Source organism: Mustela erminea, chromosome 19 (assembly GCF_009829155.1).
Source record: "Mustela erminea isolate mMusErm1 chromosome 19, mMusErm1.Pri, whole genome shotgun sequence".
Taxonomy (NCBI): Eukaryota; Metazoa; Chordata; class Mammalia; order Carnivora; family Mustelidae; genus Mustela; species Mustela erminea.
The window spans coordinates 34,380,253-34,399,409 of NC_045632.1; the positions used below are offsets into that span (position 1 = coordinate 34,380,253).

General features: G+C 59.0%; 1 protein-coding gene across 4 annotated transcripts in view; it reads left to right on the forward strand.

The window, feature by feature from the left end:
- Positions 1–1,550: 1,550 nt before the first annotated feature.
- The window catches only part of ADGRG1 (adhesion G protein-coupled receptor G1), a 37,920-nt gene continuing 20,313 nt past the window's right edge, over positions 1,551–19,157 (forward strand). The window contains exons 1-2 of one of the 4 annotated variants that reach the window (XM_032326192.1): positions 1,554–1,637; positions 18,672–18,937. The gene's annotated coding sequence lies outside the window, so the exon portion shown is untranslated. Of the gene's footprint in view, positions 1,638–8,695; positions 9,094–18,671; positions 18,938–19,157 lie in introns of those variants that run through there. The other 3 variants (XM_032326191.1, XM_032326189.1, XM_032326190.1) reach the window with 3 other exon arrangements.

The window sequence follows — 19,157 nt, forward strand, 5'->3', positions numbered from 1 at the left end:
CCTCCCTTCTCTCATGTCTACCTTGACTCTTTTGTTCAGCTCTGCCCACCTCCTCCTTGTTCCTCAGACACACCAAGTGCCCACCTACCACCGGGCGTCTGGATGTGCTGTCCCAGCCTCCTGGCATGCCCTCACTGCAAACGCCGTGTAGTTTGCCTCCCTTGCCACATCCAGTCTGCTCACAGAGAACTGAAACCAAGGCCTCTTCTTTGCTCCATAGCTCTTACCGGGTATATTTCACACGTATTGGCTTATTAATTAATTATCTATCTCCCCCTCCAGCTCTAAGAGGTCAGAGATTTTTGCGTTCTGTTCTCTGCTGTATCCCTAGCATCTAGAACAGTGCCTGGTGTGCCATAGGTCGTCGGTAAGCACATGTTAAAAGCATGGCTGAGTCCTTCCCCTGTACGTTTTCCCATCAGCCCATCATCCGTTTTGTCTTCCCACATTTCCTGCCACCCATCAGTCACCCAGAATTTCTCTGCACCAGGCCCTGGGCTGAGGCTTGGGTTTGGTGACAGGGCAGGGAACACAGATAAGAAAGGAAGAATTCTGACACTGGGAATGGGTCCCAAGTAAGGGGGAGTCCAAGGGGGGCTCTGGGTGACACATGGGGTAGGGGAGGTTAGGGAAGGTTTTCAGAGCACAGGGTGGCCCACAGCGGCACAGGATACAGACTCTGTTGAATAAATCCATGTCTGGAGGACTTCTTGGAAGGAGTGGTATCTCGGGTCTCAGTACTGGGGATACTGGGGGTGGGGGTTGGAAGCAGAAGCCACCTGGGGGAGAGGGTTCCTGGCTGTGAGAACTTGGAATAGACCCCTCCCTGGGTCTCCCTCCCTGGAGAAATGCTGGTCTGAGGTGAGGACAAAGGGTGAGGCATGGGCTGGCCAGGCTGGGCTGGGGGCCAGTGGTCGAGGAGGCTGGCAGGCATGTGCCCAGGGCCCCCATGGGAACCTCTGGGGTGGGGCAGAGCCTGTCTGGACTACTTGTTCCTGCAACCCCTGGGGTGGCTGGAGCAGCTTCCCTGAACCCCTCCTTAGGATGAAGCGCCCATACCTGTGCCCTCCTTTTGTCTGTCTCAGTTCTTGCTTTGTGTTCTGCAAGAGGCTGGAGGTTCTGAGGGTAGAGACTGGGCACCCTGTTCCCCATCCCACTGTAGCGCTGCCTTACCGCCGCCTCCAGCCAGCGGGGGCTGTTGACTTGTTTTTCCTATAGGCAGGTAAGCCTGGGCCTGGGTTTCACGTGGGGCCTGAGCTCGGGGAGGCAGCAGGAGGGCAATCAGGGAGGTGATGATTACGGAAGGTGGGCCAGCACCCCCTTACGGGGGCTCCTCCAGGGCCCCTGGGCAGGCCAGCAGTCCATGCATTGGGAAGAGGTCTTGAAAACTCATGGAGGGCTGAGGCCAGGGGTGAGGGGCTCTCAGACCCGGATCCGGGCAGACCCTATAGAGAAATCTGGGAATGAGAGAGGGAGGCGGCAGCCAGCCGGAAATTCAAGACGGGCAGGCGGAGCCTTACCTGGGACAGCCTGCTCAGACAAGCTCGGGCTGGGTGCGTGAGGCCTGGGAGGAGGTAGAGGTGTCTGCGGAGGAGGCGGAGTCCGGCCAGGGGGCTGCCAAGACTGGAGACTCGGAGGTAAGAAGCCGCTGGTCACTGGTTGCTGTTTGTGGTGGAGGACGGGGCAGGAAAATTCGGGAAGTCGGGCTCTCAGGCTGGCCCACCTTCTGTAATCAGCCTGTGGGCAGGCTCTCAGGTCCAGTTCCGGGCCCTGAGGGCATGCGGGAGGCCTGGCCCTGGGTCTGCTCAGGGTTCTGGGCAGGTTTGGAGGCCCTGGTTGTGCTGGGGTTCCCCCCTTGCTGCTCTGTGGGCTGGGTGGAGCCGATGTGGGGGTCATTTTGGCACAGGGCGGCTGTTGGGGAACGGGGGGTGCTGTGCATTGTCGAGGACCCAGGTGAGGTTGCAAGTCCCAGGGCTCGGACAGGGAGGCAGGGGACAGGCACCCGGGTCTTTGCCTGTTCCGTCCCCCAGCACCCAGAGCCCGTTTCCTCCTAGGATCCCAAGGGAAACCGGTTTGGGAGCAGGTTGGCCCAGGCTGTTTGACTTCTGACAAGGAAGAGAAAGACAGCCCGCCCTGGTCAGCTGAGTGGACGGGACAGGGCCCAGGCCTGGGGACATGCCTGCCCTGTCTGGCCAGCACAGGGTTCTGAGCCTTTCCCCAAGTCCCTCAGGTCCCTGTGATGAGACTTCTGCGGGGTGGCCGAGGACGGGAGAGCCATAATGGAGGAAAGGGCCTGGGAGCTTTCTTCCCTGGGTGGTTTCCCTGTCTGTATCCCCAGGGGACTGGGCAAGGGTGATGGTGTGAAAACACTGACTGAAGCAGCCCTCACCCCACAGTTCACAGCCCTTCTGATTCTCCAGCCCCACGTGCCAGACGGCCAGCCAGACAGATGTGGGTGGCTGTGGGTGGGAGGAGCCTGGCGCCCGGCCAGCTCTGTCTTTACCCACTTGGCTCCCGTGGGGTGTGTGGGCAGCAAAATGGGCGCCCCACGTTCCCTCCGTTAATTAGACAGGCCCTACTAATGAGTAGCTGTCAGCGTTGCCCCATTATGCCTCGTGAGCCATCTGCGCCCCCGCACTTTGGGGGGAGACCCCGGCGACGGCCTGGCTGCCGGGAGGAGGTGTATGCAGAAGGCAGGGCTTCTGGGAGCCGTTGCGGGGGGACTCCTGGGGCCGGAGACCGGGCGCTCTGTGGGCTTGCCACCAGAAAGGTCCGGTTCTGGCTCTTTCTTTTCCAGAGAGAGAAGCGGGGGCCGCTGGAGTCCCGGGTGAGAAGACCGGCCTCGTCCTCTCCCCGGCGGCCAGCACCTTCACTCTGCGGGCATGGGGAGGCTGGTGTACTGGAGAAGGGGTGGGGCACACCGGGTTGGTCAAAGTTGAGATCCAGGGCTCTGGGGACACTCTGGCAGTCAAGGGAGGTGGCACTTTGTCACCTGTGAGACAAAGCCAGTCCTAGCGCCTTTGTACACTGCTGGGCCGTCAGACGGGGTGTCGCCCCACCTCTCTGGGCCTCATTTGCCTCCCTCTGTGTGGGAGCTACAGTGACTCACTGCCGGACCAGAGGCCTAAGTCTTGGTTCCCCGAGCAGCTGCCACCCAGACCTCAGAGTCCAGGGCCCAGGGAGTCGCTGACAGAAGGGGCTGTCTGAACAGTTGCGGGGCGGGGAGGAGTTGGAAGTCTCCTCTGCGCACTGTCCCCAACCTTGAAGGACTTCGCCTTTAAAAGAGAGCCCAGGGTAGTAACAGCACCTGTTACTGCTCTCCCAGTGAGATGGCCTGATGTCCCCATCTCAGACCTGGGGACACAGCACTGAATGCTCGGAGCTGGACCCTGTGGTGTCAGGTCCCATGTGGCACTATTTGAAGGACTCCGGGGCCATGCCGTGGTGGGGGGGATAGTCTAGGAGGGATGAGGGGCAGTTCGGAGCCTCCTGGTCACTGAGTCTCCCCCAGGCCTGAGCGGGGCACCCAGAGGCCCCTTGGGAGGAGCAGTCCTCCCAGCTCTACTGCTGGCTCCAGAGGCCAAGTGGGAAGGTGACCCCCAGATCCCCTAACTCTGATCCCCTGAGCTATAAAGCAGGGCCCTATGTTCACAGATGGCTAGGACCTCCTCTTAGGAACCCAGGCCTCCAGATGCCTGTCCCTGCACCTGTTTCCCATGGCAAGAGTGGCCTAGCCTCGCTGGTGTGGAAGTAGGGGTGGGGAGAGAGCTTGTGGTCCCTCTTTGGCAGGCCCATCCTTGCCCTAGGGCTCAGGGGCTTCTGATGGCTGAGAGGCGGGAGGGTTCCTGGTATGACCTTCCAGGCCTGTTCTGGCTGGATCTGAACCTCCTGCCGAGTGCAGCTGGGGGCTGGGCTGAGGTCAGACATTCCGTCATGCCTGGAAAGAGGGGGTGGTAGCTCTGTCTACCTTCTATCTCAGGCAGCTGGGCACCCAGGTGTGCCTGCCTCCTTGGGAGGTCAGCAGGGTTGGTTCTCGGATGCCCAGGCAGCCTGAACCCTGTGAGGACCTGTGGTCTATAGTGGTCTCCTCCCAGAGGGACAGGAACAGGGGGGATGTCTGCCTGCCTGCCTGCCTGTCTGTGCTGGGCCCAAGGCCACTTTTTGTTTACATGAGGTCAAGATGCCACTGGAACAAGGAAGGAGGTACTGGGGGCAGTTTCAAGGCCATGGAGTTAGATTCTCGTTCAAATCCTGTGTGACCTTGGACTGGCTCCCTTTCCTCTCCCCCCACTCCGTCTCCTCCCCCAGCAGATAGGACAAGGCGTCCTTGGCAGAATTGTGGGGGGGAATGAAAGTCACCTGCCTGGCATGCAGTGCGCAACAGGGGTGCATGGACTCTGGTCTCAGACCTTCGGGGGTGGGTGGCGAGAGGGCCAATGCTGGGACAGGTGCCCTGACCACCAGCTCCAGAGCTTCTGAAATCCCTTGCAGGTAAATGTGAGCCAGGCACCAGCCTCAGCTCCACCCCCAAGGGAGCCAACTGGGTCCAGCCTGTCCTTAGACCTCCAAATAAGTGCTCAGAAAACCAGGTGTGGACCTGCCAGGTCTCCGCCCTCCTGTTTGCCTGGCAGTCCACCCTTGGAACTGGCACCAATGTCTTGCACCTCAAGCCTGGGCTTGAATCTCCATTAGTCTTTTCCCATTTTTAATGACCCATGGGGCGGGGGGGCCCGTGCTCTCCCAAGTCTTGGATCCGTTGGGCTCCCTGTTCCTTCTCTGGTGGGGGGATAAGCAGTGAGTGGGGGAGGCGGGCCCAGGGCCCAGGCACACAGCTCCCTTTGTGAGGGTGGCTGAGTCACATGGGCAACGCCATCCATGCTGGGCCCTCGGGCGGCTGTGACGAGAGGTGGTGTTACCGCCCCCGCGACTGTGGCCAGGAGGCTTTCCCACGGGAACAAACTGGGAGGTGTCTGGGAGTGCTGGCCACAAAGCACGGGGTCTGGATCCCGGGACCCAGGTTTACGCCCCGGATCTGGAGCAGACCTGCCATGATGTTTTGGGAAGTTTCTCTTCTCAAGCCTCAGTTTTCAAGTCTGTTCAATGGGAACAGTCATCACTGTTTTTGGATATGTTGGCCATGAAAGGACTTTGCTGGAATGCCTGGGTGGCTCAGTGGGTTAAGCCTCTGCCTTCAGCTCGTGTCATGATCTCAGGGTCCTGGGATCGAGCCCCGCATCGGGCTCTCTGCTCAGCGAGGAACCTGCTTCCCCCCTCTCTCTGCCTGCCTTTCTGCCTACTTGTGATCTATTTCTCTCTCTCTGTCAAATAAATAAAAATAAAAGTTAAAAAAAAAAAGGAAAGAAAATAAGAAAGAATTTTGCAAACTGTGGAGTGCCAGGTCTTTGGGATCTGAGTTGACTTTATGATAATCGCAATGACACTGACCAGTACTTGTCGCGCACCTACTGTGTGCCAGGCGTGGCTCTCGGTGCTTTTCAGGGCTACTCAGCTTGCAAAGGGACAAGGGCGGACTTGAAATGCTCTTGTCCAATAAAGACCCACCTCCTAGCAGCCAGTGGTGGCCCGTGACCCTTCCCACAGAGGGGGCACGGCTCTTCACTGCCTGCAAGGCCCTGGGGGGGCGGGGAGGTGAGGATGGAGGAGGAGGAGGAGAAGGCCCCTCCCCCAGCTCTGTCACAGCGGGGCCTCGCAGCTCCGTCCTCTTACCCTGTCCTGGGGGCCATGCGCAGTTGCAGATCGGCTCCCACCTGCCCGGCAGTCCCGTTTCTGTTTCATCTTCAGGCTGTTCTGAACAACAGGGCCCTCGCCAGGACATCAGGGCTGTTCATTCGTGCCCGGGCTGCGAGCTTTATGGTGTGGCCTTGTTAATTATTACCTATGGCGCTGGTGTTGTCTCCCCAGGATAGGGGAGAAGGTGGGTGACTGGAGAGGGGGAGCCTGAGTGACCCAGCTGGCAGAGCTGGGAGGAGAAGCCGGTCGGCCTGAGCCCCGAGCCCAGGCTCCCAGCCTCCCCTTCATCCCTTAAAACAAAGACCCTTTTGCACTTTCACCTTTCGGCGCTCTGTACCCTGCCTCTGGCCTCTGTCACCAGCCAGTAATGCACTTGACTTTCTCTAGGCCCCGGGTGACCCCAGCCCTTCAGCCCTGAGCCCCAGCAGTGCATTTCAAGTGGCCTGTTGGAAGGCTCCCCGACATGTCGCAGGCCCCCCCATTCCACTGTATCCAAGGGCAGCCTCTTCCCTGCCTCCCAGATCTGCACCCCTGCCTTCACACCCACCATGCTTCAGGGCAGTTTCTGACATACATCTCTCCCTTCCCCTCGCCTTCACATGTGGGTTAGGGGGTCCTAACCCTGCTTCGGGGTATTGGACCGAAGCCTCCCCCCGCCAGCTTCTCCCTCTATGTTCTCCAGTGCCCTCTGGACCTCCCCTCTACCCAGCCCACCCACGTTGCTGGCACAAGCCCCTGGAGTCCAAACCAGGATTTCTCTTGCTGAATTACTTTGTGTCTCTAAAAACCAGTGGGACCCAGCCCACAGGTTTGGGGGGGATGAAATGACAGCAGTCCCCCTAAAATAGGCATCTTGACAGGGAACCCTGTAGACATAGCAGCTGTTATCAGTTCGGCTTAGTACTAATAATAGGTACTATTATGATGAATAGTCATTTATTGGGTTTCTCATTTGTGACCCCCAGAGCACTCTGGGAGCTCTTCAATGCCAGGAACTGACTCCCAGTGTCACCCTAATATAAGCCAGACTCAGGACAGGGTGGGCCCACTGTCCACCCCTGCCCCAGAGCCTGGCACTGTGCCCAGCACATGGCAGGTCTCTGAGAAGCCCGAAGGTGACAGGGCAGGCAGAGCTTGGCAAGCGACCTCCTGCCCGGGCCAATTCACCACATGGGCCTTTCCCACATGGTCCAAGGGGCAGCTGGGCCCAGGCTCTGTGTCTCTTGCTCAGATGTTCTGCCAGGAGAGTGGTGCCTTTACCACTCCACCTGTGAGGGCCTGGTCAGCACCCTCTGTGTTGGGAGGCATGTGTGTTGGGAGGGACTGCTTCCTGTGGCTTGGACCCCGGGGGACAGCTGAGGCTGCAGTGGCTACCAGCCGGCCTGGCCCCGGAGGATGAATTTTGGAGAAACCAAGGCTAAGAGGCGACAACTTGCTCAGGGACATTGCACGTCAGGGGCTCCACGTCCTTTCTGGATAACTCACTTCCGCACCATTGTTTCCTGGCCCCTCCAGCCCTGGCAGGGAGCGAGTGCCCACTGTGGCCGTGGGAGGGAACCGTGGGCCAGACACGGGCTGAGTGCCCACAGTGCCCGCCTGCCGCTGATTGCTTGGAGGGCACAACACTGGCTTCCTGGCAACTCGGGGGGCCTCCCTGACCCTCACCGTTAGCTTTATTGCCTTTCTCCCTGTGGCTTGTATCCATGCAGGCAGGTGAGGGGTACCTCTCTCTCGCAGCAGACCCCTGGCCTCCTAGACCACCTAAAAGGCTTCCTTCCATTCATGTGGCCTCGGGGGACTTTGCAGGTTCCTTTTCCAGAATGCAGATCCTTTCAGGAAGAGAAGGGGTCTACAGCACCCGGCCCCATGCCAGGGGTCTGGGGATGCTGGATTCAAGAGTGGTCAGGAGCGCTGTGTGGAGCCAGACCTCCTGGGCCTCCATCCCAGCCCTGCCGCTTCCCTGCTGGGTGGCCTTGGGCAAGTGAATTCCCTTCTCTGAGCTGTATTTCTCCACCTTGTACTCTCCCCTCTTCATCACCACATTCACAGCGAATATTTATTGAGGGTTCATCAAGTGCCGGGCACTGGCCCGAGCAACATTCTTACCTCACTGCTGTCTGGTGAGGTGCAACACCGGTGGTGCTACGGTGTTGATGGGAGGGAAGGTTCTGGAATGCTGTAAATGGTCAGTATATGTAATCATCATCATCATTATTATTGCTGTCATCCCTTACCCTCATTATACTGTGAAATTCCTATGGCACCTTTGACTTGGGAGTTGGGTGGGGATGAGGGAAGATGAGGAGCTCTAGGCCGGCAGGGCAGGCCATGAGCCGTCCGGAGCTTCCTGACTCTCGGGGTGGTTATGAACCTAAGAAGTGGGAGCAAGCCGCTGAGAGGCTGGTGGCCAGAAGGGATGAGCCCGTTCCCAAATTTTTCTTTTTGGGCTTTTGGAAACCACCAGGAATATTTCTTTACCTGGGCCTCAGTTTCCCCGTTGGCCCAGCAGATGTACCCCTGGGGTCTCAGAATCTGGAATGGGAGTATTGGAATATTGAAACTTGGGGAGCATTGGGATATGTCCCTTTGCTATGACAACTGGGGATCAAGGAGGGCTCGAGGTCAGGTGGCCTGACTGACCACTTGCCAAGCCACCTGACACCCCTGCCCTCCCCCAAGTGCTTTCCGCTCTGCTGGTCAGTGCCGGCTTCTGTCGGCTGCCAAGGAGGCTGGAGTCTCTGGACTCTCCTTCAGGAAGGGGCAGTTGTCGCCTGCGCCTTGGAGGGGGGGAGCACAGTATCTGAGGGGCCGGTTGCCATGGCAACCCTGGCTTCTCTGCGGGAACTTTGGGGGGAAGAGCCCCAGGGGGTGGGGGAAGCGACAGATGGAGGGCGGGGAGGCAGAGTTATCCGCAGCGGGGCTGTCTGTCCACGCTGGGCACCTGTCTGCCTGGATGGGTGGTGAGGATGAGGTGCCCCCTTGCCCAGCGCTGAGTCACGGGCATCCCCCAGGGTCACGGCCAGAGCTCTCTCGGCCCTGCCCCCTCCCGCCTCCCTCGAGAAATCTGACTCACTGTAAGGTCCCGTCATCCAAGCCAAGCAAGCTAGGGAAGAGGGAGGAGCCCGACTGGGGCAGGAGGGGGGCGTCCCCCCCCGCAAACACCACCTCCGCGGCTCCCTGCTCGCCTTGCTCTGCCGCAAGAGAGGAGCCAGGAACCTCCCACGCTCACCAGCTCGCCCACTGGGGGCAGCCGGACCCTGGCGGGTGGGTTAAGCCTCTGAGGTGAATCGTGAAAGACGTTCCTGCTGCCTGTCTCCACACAGGACCTGCCATCAGCACCGGGTACCAGATCAAGGGTGTGACAGCGGGAAGGAGGAGGGATGCGGTGTGTGGGGCGGAGGGCAGGGTGGTGGTGTAACAGGGAATTGGGAGGTCTCTTGGTGGCAGCCAGCCCAGATGAACTCTGCTGTGAGCGGTCTGCAGGGTTGGCCGGGATGGGCAGGGAGGCGTCTCAGAAGGGGACGGGGCCCCACAGGATGAAATCTCTGGGGGCCTCTTGTTATTTGTTAGCTAGGGAAACTGAGGCTCAGAGTGGTACAGTCACTAGGTCCAGCAAGCTATGGTCTGCTCTCTGGTCTGTGAGATAAGTCCCCACTCCTGCTCCCACTGCAGATAGGGGAACTGAGGCTCCCAGGTCATGTCTCAAGTCTAGGGATAAAGGTCCAGGGTGCAGCCTCGGGGAGAAAGGGCTTTGTCCACAGGTGCCCAGGGCGGGGTCCGGGGGTGTCCAAGTGAACCAGGGGCAGTCTGACTCCTCACCACACAGGCCACAGTGGCCCCGGCCATGGGGTCTGAGAGAGGGTCTCGGGAAGTAGGGGAAGGTAGATGGGGAAGCAGACTTTGTGGCTGGAGCCTCCGACCCGCAAACCACCAGACCCCGGCGCTCCCATGTGTGTGGCACTGATAGGAATTCCTCCCCAGGCACCCGCAGCACCTGACCTGTAACAGCGGCTGGGGGCAGGGGGCGCGGTGGGGTGGGCGGGGTGGGGATCTACTGGTTCCCATTCCCTCCTCTTCCCCAACCAACCTCCTTCCTGCCGGGCTGAACTGGGGTCTTTCGTGGCCCCACGGGAGGGACTGGAGCTCATTTTACTGAGGAGGGTTGGGGGTGCTTATATTCAGATAGGAACCTCTCACCCCTTCACCCCAACTCCCATCCTGCCTGATAGGGTGGATCGGAAGAGTCTTTGTGGCTCCAGAGCACCAAAGAAGTTACTCATGCAAGCTTTTATTGAGTGCCTACTGTGTACCTGGTATCCTGGGGGTGGGGGCAATGAATGAGACAGTTAAGGCGTCTGAGAACTCATGGGTGACCCGAACTCAGGGCCAAGCCCCCGCGCCCTTCCTGTGGGCACCTTGATGGCAGAGGGGCTTTCTTGGGGCTGGAGACTGAGGGGGAAAAAGCCTTCCCTGTCAGTGAGAGCCACCAGCTGCTGAGTTGGTTCCCCAGAGCCCAGGCCAGGGTCCCATGGAGACTTCCTTGCCAGTGTCTAGAGGTTGGGCTGCTTTGGGGGCCAGACCTAATCCCCTTTGTGGCAGGGACCTGGGGGATCTGGGATACAGATCCTCCTCAGTCACAGCACCTTGCCTTGTCTCTTTCTCTCTGGGTCTCAGTTGTCCCAGCTGCTGAATGGGTATGTAGAGGTGATGATAGCTTGCTCTGCCTGTGGTCCTGGGGCTCAGCTTCAAGGGTGTCCACGTGTGAAGGACACCAGTCCGGGCACGGTCTGTGGGGGAGAGGCTGTGCTAGGCAGCCTGCGTGCACTGCGGGTGCTGGCTTCGGTGTCCTGGGCCCCTGGACAGGGGCTGGTCAGCCTGGCTCGTCAGGGACACAGATAAACGAGATGGTGAGGGTCTGGGATTGAGGAGTGGCAGAATATTGCTCGCGGAGGGGTAGAGAGCTTTCTGAGCTGGGAGGAGGACCCTGCTGGGCTTGGAGACCTGGGGGGAGGGGTAAAAGGGTTGACTGAAGTGCATATATGAGTTTGGGGTGGGAGGCGTTTTGGGCAGAGACCATTGCATGGAAAAGGCTGGGGACGATGGTTGCTGGGAGATGGAGCAGGTGATGGCACAGGAGACCTGCCACGGGTCACTTTCTGGGGTCTGGAGTGCCAAGCCAGCTGGTCTCCCTGTGCACTGCAGGCGGGGGATGGCACTGTGACCAGCAGCCTGGTCAGATGGGTGCTGGCGGGGGCGGTGCTGGGTGCCCTGGCTATGACCCCAACAGGATGGGGAGGGTAAGGCTGTGAGGTGGGATGGCCTGGCTGCCCGAAGTCCAGGCTGTTGGGTCCACTGCTTGCTTGTGCTTGGAAGGCAGCTTCCTGGCTGTGGGGACAGAGAGGGAGGGGGCCCCCAGCTGAAGGGAGGGCAGCTGAGAGAGGCAGAGTCTGTGTGCTGTGGCCATCGCCTTCCTAGCAGGGCGGGTATGACAAAGATGGGAGGGGGAGGCAGGCAAGCCTTGAAGGGGGTCACGTGGACCATGCTCCGTGTTCTGGCTGAGCCAGGCCACAGGTCCCTTGGTCCTCAGCAGAGCTTCGAGCATGGGTGGGGGTAGGGGGTGGGGGGCAGGGGCGGGGCCCCTTCCAGGGATGCAGGCACAGGTGGGCTCCTGCAGGGCAGGGGTGAAGAGTCAGGGGCATGGCTGTAGGGGGAGGACATGGCACCCCCAGACCCTGCCTTCTGATTCCCAGCAGATGGGGGCGTCACGTGAGCAAACCCAGCAGTCGGGGAAGCAGGAGCCCAGGGACCAGGCAGATGGCAAGTGGGGAGTGGGGCCAGGCTGCCACAAAGGGGCCTCTCAGACCCCGGGGAGGGGCTGGCTGGGCCTCAAGGTCCCTGGGCTTACCCTCTACCGGTCAGGTCCTCATGCCTCACCGGGAGATCCTTGAGGCACTCGGGGAGTCGCGCAGATTCTGGGGTCAGACCTGGGCTGCTGGGGAGAGGGGCTAAGGGCGTGGGAAGAGCTTGGGACACACAATTTCTGACCCCCACCGGGGTCAGAACAGGTGGGCCAAGGCACCCACCTGGGGCCCCTGAGGTCCCAAACTCTCCCTGGTTCCGGGGGGCTTGGCCTGAGCTAGAACATCATGGAGCTCCTTCCTGGAGTCCCCGCTGGGCGCTGGGCTCTGTGCTTTGCACACACCTTTGTTCCTGCCAGGCTGGTGCTCCGACTGTCCCCTTGAGAGACGAGGACACTGAGGCACGGGAGTCTTACCCACGAGGAACTACTTGTCTTTGGGGCTCCAGAGTCTGCGATCTTGCCCACTGTGCTGCCCTGGCCTCCTCAGTTGGGACAGGGCTCCTGGGCCAGGCTGGGCTCTGCGCTGGGTGCCAGAGAGCCCGTGCCCTGTCCCTGTCTGGGAGCCCAGCCCCGCCCCTGCCAAGCCAGTGCTCTGCTGTGGGACCCACGGAGAGATGGAGACCGGTCTGCCTGGGGAGAGTCCTGGCTTTATTCCTCTCTGGTGATGTGACCTGGGGCGTCTCCCTCAGGGTCCTCATCTGGAAAAAGTGGGTAACAATAGTGTCCCCACTGACGCGTGAAGGAGGGATTACTGGGCTTTTATCCTAAGATCTCCTCCATCGGACAGGAGGGGGCACTGAGGCCCAGGGACAACTAGCAACAACCCAGGCTTGGGGGTGGGGCTTCATCCTGCCTGCCCCTTGGGGAGAGCTGGGGCCACCTGGGCTCAGGAAGTTTGGTGGGCTGGGTGTTGGGTTCCTGAGCGGCCGCAGGCTCAGGCTCAGACAGTTTGTGGTGTGCGTGGCTGTTCCCAGGCAGGCAGAGATAAAGGCTGAGCCCCTGAGAAGCGGGCAGAGCTTCTAGGCATCAGTGGAATGGGCTCTAGGCTATAGGGAGGTGGCCTGGGGTGGAGGGCAGGGACCTTTCTGTGGGAGCCAGCCCTGTGCCCGGTCCTTGCAAGGCTGGCCAATCTACAGCTAATGGCTCCAGCCTGGCTTCCCCCTAAAGGGGGCCGCTTCGATGAACTTCAGATAAGCAACAAGGAGAGACTCTCAAGCCGCTTCTCAGGTGTCTCTGCCCTGTCCTCAGGCCTCTGCCTTACACCTCCCAGAAGCCCCAGCCTTGTCTTTCAAGGCCCACAGGGGTAAGCAGGGGGCCACAGGGGCCCAAGGTTGTGACCTACCTGGACCTCAGTGTCCCTACGATACACAGAGCCAAGAGTCCCATCCCTGGGCAGGGTGGTTGCTGGGATGGATCTGGAGCCGCCCTGGGGTGGGAAGTGTGTACTCAGCTCACTGAGCCGCTTTGAGAGGTCTTCCCTAAACCCGGGCTGAAGAGTTGTCTTCAAGGTCATGTGGTGGCCGAGTTAGAACTAGGTTCAAATCCTGGAAAAGCAACCTTGAATAAGCAGCTCAGTCTCTCAAAGCCTCATTACTTATGCTGTAAAATGGGGACGAAGACATCTCAGTTTCTAATCTCTCTCTGAGGCCTGTGGGGGATGGGCTGAGACGGCGGCCCCCCTGGAGCCCCCATGGGCAGTAGAACCCCACGCGGAGCTGCCCCAGAGCTTTGCTCCTCCATCGCCCAGCTCAGCTGTGCCCCTGGGAGAGGCAACCCAACATGGTGGCTCTGGGGCTGTCTGGTTCTGTTTCGGTTCCATCAACTGTGTGAACTTGGACAGGTGTATTGGCCTCTCTGTGCCTTGTTTCCCTCGTCTTTAAAATGAGGCTGATAATGGTCTCTTGAGAAGGTGAAGTGAGCCACTGTATTTTAAGTGCTGAGTGTCATGCCTGGCACACTGTAAGTGATATTGTCATTGCCACTGATCTGGGCCACCACCAAGATCTCAGGAAGCAACAGTGAGCTTATCCAGCCTTGTGCTCCCATGATGTCATTGGAAAGTCACCAGGCCCCCAGAGCCTGTGGCGGCCCTTGGACACTCCCATCCAATGGGATCTTGGTCTGCTGGCATGGTGTTCTTCAAGAATGGGACTCCCTCCTGCTCTGCTCTCTGACCCCAGGCCTGACCACTTGGCCATTGTCCTGGGGCCTGAGTCCAAGTTGGGCCTGTTTCCTTGGGCAGCACTCTACAGTTATTCTTTTGCTGGGCTGTTTCCTTGGCTTTTCGGCCCCTCACCTGCACAGGTGGCAGGCCCCCTCTGGGTCCCTGGACAAGTATAGCTCTCGGTGGTGGTAGTGGGGTGCTATGTGGTTAGCTCCTTAGGTCTCTGACCCTGTGGCATGGGGGACAACTGCCTAGACCCACCTGTCTTCATGGTGACAAATGTGAGGGCTGAACCCCAGGGGCTAGTGGGAGCAACTGAGTCATGTTTGGCCTGGTGCCCTCTGCCTCCTGCTCCTCTTGGCCACCATCTGGCCAAGTGCCAAACCCTTGGAGAGACTCATAAACTCCCACCCCTTCTGGTACATAGAGCTTCACTGCCTGTGAAGACCCTTATCCAGTCTTGAGTACTGCTGGCCCCTGGAGATTTGAATCCTTATCTACATTTCACAGATAGGGAAGTAGGTCTCACGTTCCCTGGACAGTCGGTGGTAGTGGGGGCCTGAACGCAGGTCTGGACACTTGCCCCTGGCACCACAGATGGCTGCTTCCACTTGAGGTAGTGAGCTTCCCATCCCTGCAAGTGTTTAAGTTCGGCAGGGAATTGTAGAGGGAACTGGAGCAGCAGGTGGGGTTCTTTACGGCTCCTTCCAGCCCCGCACTTTTCTGGCCCTGAGTGGGAGAGGTGCCCAAGTCCCACATCGTCCCCAGGCATGAAGTCCCTAAGTAGCCAGCCCACTGGCCATCCAGATGGCATCAGGCCATGTCTGGGGGCAGGTGGGACTCCAGAGCCTTGCCTGTCACTGTGCCCAGACTCCCACCCGTAGCGCCATCCAGTGGCATCCTTGGGAGGCTCCCGCTGGCCTCCCAATCATCTGGTGGACTGGGTGGAAGACAAACAGGGATGGGGCAGGAGTGAGTCTGGAGGGTGGAAGGGAGGATCCAGAAGGGGACATGCCCACCCCAAGTCATCAGGGAGCTGATGCTGCCCCTTGCTCTCCCTATCCAATGGGCACGTTACCTGGGTAGGGGTGTTCCTGACCCTGTGGCTCTTCCCCCTCCCACACACCTGCATGTGACAGGGCCTCACGAGAGCCGTGGACAGCAGGCAGGCCCGGAAGGAGTCCTCACCCAGTTTCCTTAAAGCTGTATTTATCCTGCGTCTGTGGCCTGCCACCCTCTCTCGGGCTCTGCTACCTAGGCACACAGCCCAGACGAGATGGGTGGGGTCCTCTCTCCAGGCTGGGAGCCAGGGATTCCCAGGTCCTGGTGCCTGGCCAGGCATGGGGGTGGGGCAGGCCGGGGAGCAGTGCCCATCACTAGCTGTTGTTAGGAGGACAGCCGATGCTCCCGCGCAGAGACACTGCAGCAAGTGCTAGTGCATCCGGGGGTCCCCACCTCAGCTCCTGCTCTCGGATTCTGTCTCCCACAGAGCTGGGAGCCTCAGTAACTTCTGTCCAGGAAGGGTAGAAGTGTTCGCAGACCCCATGGGTGTAGGGATGAAGGGACCCAGCCCCTGTTCCTGGGCTGTGAGGTTTTGGGTACAGCACAGCCTCGTGGAGCTGCGTATCCAATCCCCTAGAGTTAGTGACGTTTCTGTTCTGTGTCCTGGAGAGTCCCAGGCAGGGGGTCCATGCAGAGCAGAGGGTACAGTGCAGGCAAAGGAGTGTATGGAACTGGATCGGGGTCCAGTTACCAGCAGTGTAGCTGTGGGCAAACAGCTTCTCCCATGGCTGAGCCTCAGTTTTCTCAGCTGTGAAATGGGCACAATAGTGCCCCCCTCATAGAGTGGGCAGGCACACACATTATGGGACATTAGGTGGACTTCATATGATCTGTGCTCCCACGTGGTTTCCTTCCCTGCTTCCCTGATGCCTTGTAAGTCTCTGCATGCTGGCCGTTGGGATTTGCCCACCGCCAGGGTCCTAGACCCCAGGATCTTCCCTGGCCACAGAAATGTACAGTTTCCCCTTCCTGCCCCACCTTGGGGGAGGCCACAGGAGTCCAGATGGAAGTTTAGCATTGGCACTGGTGGGAATGGGACCCACCTTCATGGAAAATTCCTTCCTGGGTCCCTTCTTAGCCCTGGGCCATAGGAATAGGCTGTCAAGGGACCTGGGGTAATAACTGCTTTTGAGTCCAGCGAAAACCCAAGGTTCAGTGATCACAAATTCAGATGGGATCTCAGACATCACCTAATCTAGCAACTTTGAAAGTCTGTTTGTGGTCTTAGTGATTTAGGAAAGGCTTGGGCTCCCAGGCTTCTTCACTGCAGGACTTTTCAGAGCCTTTACCAGGCAGCTGTGTATTGGAGGAAATGCAAGGCTGGCATTTTAGGTCCTATCCCTATTCTCAAGCTGTGCACAGTCTTGGGACTCCCTCTCTGATCAAGCACTTGGCAGAGATGTTTATGCCCCCGAGCCAGTGAGAGGTTGGGGAGTCAGGATGGCTTGATCCTGGAACCCCTGCCCCAGTGGCATTTTTGAAACAGAAGTATAGCATCAGGAATTGGCTCAGAGCCGGCCTGACCTGGCTTAGAATCCCAGCTCTGTCTCATTCATTCTTGTACTTAACCAGCAGTCATGCAGCATCTACTGTGGACCAAGGATAACACTAGTACAGGAGATTCAAGTGGTGAACCAGACAGTAAGTGTTGAGAAATGAAAAACAAGTAAGCAAACTGAAGGGGCATCTCAGACAGCGTTAAGTGCTGTAAAATTAAGAAGATAAGGTGGCATGGAAGAGTGTGATATTGGGGAGGATAATTTTGGCTGGGTAATCATGGATGGCTTCTTGGGGGAGGTGATACTCAAAATAAGGACTAAGAAGAAATGATTCAGGGAATGGGTCCAGGAAAGGATGTGCTATGTTGAAGGGCAAAGGCCCTGAGGTGTGTCTCAGGACAGAAAGAAGGCTAGTGTGCTGGAGTTGGTGAATGCCTGGTGGGTGGGGGAGGACAGGGGCAGGTGGTGGTGGTGGGGTGTGAGGCTGCTAGCTTGTGATTTGGGCAGTCATGCTGCTTCCTGAGCCTCAGCTGTCTGATTGGTAAAATGAGCCTCATCATTTTTGTCCACACTCCGCTCTGGTCTGCAGTGTCGTGAGCCTCATCAATGTCTTTGGCAGAGACTTGGCTCTGGGCAGCCATGACCTATGAGCTATCGTAAGTATTTTTGTCATTCCCAGTGCTCTGCGACGTTGGGTGGGACCTGCGATGTTGTGCCTCTGTTTCTCTGAGAGTCCCTGCAGTTAGTGAGTACCACATGTGTGTAAAGGCCAGGGGTGCCCCATCTGTGCCTAGCTCCCCTGAACTGCAGATCCCTGCCAGCTCTTTTTAAGCATAGAAGCTTCTGATTCAACAGTGCCTGCCTTCTCTGGCCCAGCAGGCCCTGGAATCCTTTCCGGGAGAAGGTTCCACTGAGAACAGCAACTCCTTTCTTTGCTTTCTTTTCCTCTTCCTCCGGGGGGCCAAAAATAGTGCCTGAATGGGACTCAGCTCTGGGCTAGCAGCAAGACAATAGTTGCCTCCTGACTGAAGCTGCCCCGCTGGCTCTGGTCCACCGGTGGGGGTTGGGGATAGGAGGGGAGGTGTGCGGGTGCATGGGCACAGCATCAGCCCCCCAGGCCCCAAGCCCTTGCTGCCTTTCCCATGGCCTCTGCCAGAAACCATCGCAAAGCCCCCTCCGGCCCCTTGAGTGTGATTGCCAAGGGGGTTCCCCGCTTGTTCTGGGAAAGTGTTCATAGCTGCTTGGCCGAGACCCTAGCCCGTTAGCCTCCTGAGCCGCGCCGCCCTGTCTCCTGGTCTGATGCTGGTCTGGAGCCGTAGGCCCAGACAGACACGTCTGCCCCTGGTTCTCTTCCCTGCCCTGTCTGGCACATGGACGCCACCCCCTGTCTTCGATGCTCTTTCCTCTTGCACTAGGTGGCTGTGAAGGACTTTTTAGAGGTCAAAGTGATGTGCTGTCTTGGGAGGAAGTGAGCTCCCTGTCACTGGAGGCGATCAAATAAAGTTTGGATGTGCACTTGGTGGGGGCTGGGATTTGTCAAGCGTCAGATCCACATTTGGTCTTGATGTCTTCATGTCTCAGAAGAGATCTTGGTTAGAGGTTCCCATCCCTCCCTACCAGCTGGGTGGCCTTGAGCAAGTCACATCACTTCCCTGAGCCTCTGTTTGCTTATCTGGAAGATAGCTTCCATGGAGCTAACCTTGGAGAGCCGTAGAAAGAGATCTCCAAAATGCCTAGGGTAGTACCGAGCACATAGAAGGGGTTTCAGAAGCTTTGACTCTGTTGTCTTCCCTTTTCTGCCCTGGTACTCAGTGTGCAGCACAGAAAGGCGGGTTTGACCCACTCCTGGCCCTCAGGGAACTCTCTGGAAGGAAGCCAGGAGGAACCCCCCCAGTCCCAAGGATAACTCAGAAGGAAGATTCCTTGTGGGCTGTGGCAACCTAGAAGGCTTCTAGAGAAGTATGGTGCACGCTCAGCACTTGTGACAGCCAGTGATGAGGGTTGGAGGGGTGTCCAGCCTGGGAAGAGGTCAAGGCCACAGCCTGGCAGCCTCCAGGGGCAAAAGCAGCTGCTAATAGTCATCTCTGGTCACAAGGGTGGCCCCCGCCGCGTCCCAAAAGGATTTGGTTTAAAGTCAACATTGACAAACTCAAGCAGGTGTCCGGTGCTGCTCTCCGTGACCCGTCACCCACCGCCCTCCACCCTGCGCTTCCTCCTGCCGGCTCCCTCCTGGTCCGGCCAGGGTTGGAGTCAGGAGACTTGGGTCCGGGACAAGTTAGGGCGCCTGTGCTCTGCTGGGTCGGAGCCGGGCAGTGACGTAGTCCCCTTCCTGCAGCTGCCAACGGTTGCCAGGGCAACGGTTGCCAGGGGTTGCTGTCACCTGCGCCCCTTCTCCCGGGCTGGTGGCTGGGGCTCGCAGCCCGCGCCTCTTCCGTGGCTGCCCGCTTTGTCTGAAGCTCCAGCAAGGGGGCAGGGGCTGGGGGTGCTGGGGTGGCTCAGCTTCAAAGTTCTCCCCAGAAAACGATCCACCCGCCCAGCAGACTGCAGCCCTCTGCTCACTCGGTTCACGGGTCCACTCGATGCCACAAAGGAGGAGCCCAGGTACAATTTCCCCTCCTCCCTTCTCCCCTCCATCCCTCTCACTCCTGGTGCTGCCTCCCTGTTCCCCCACCCCCCCCTTCCCTTTCCCCTTCCTGGTCCTCCCCTCCTGTGCCTCCCCTTCCCCTGCTCCTTCCCACCTCCCTCCCCTTCCCCCTCTTTCTTTTCTCCCTCCATCCCTCTCCCCCATCTCCCCTTTCTCCCCAGCACTGCTAGGGTAGCT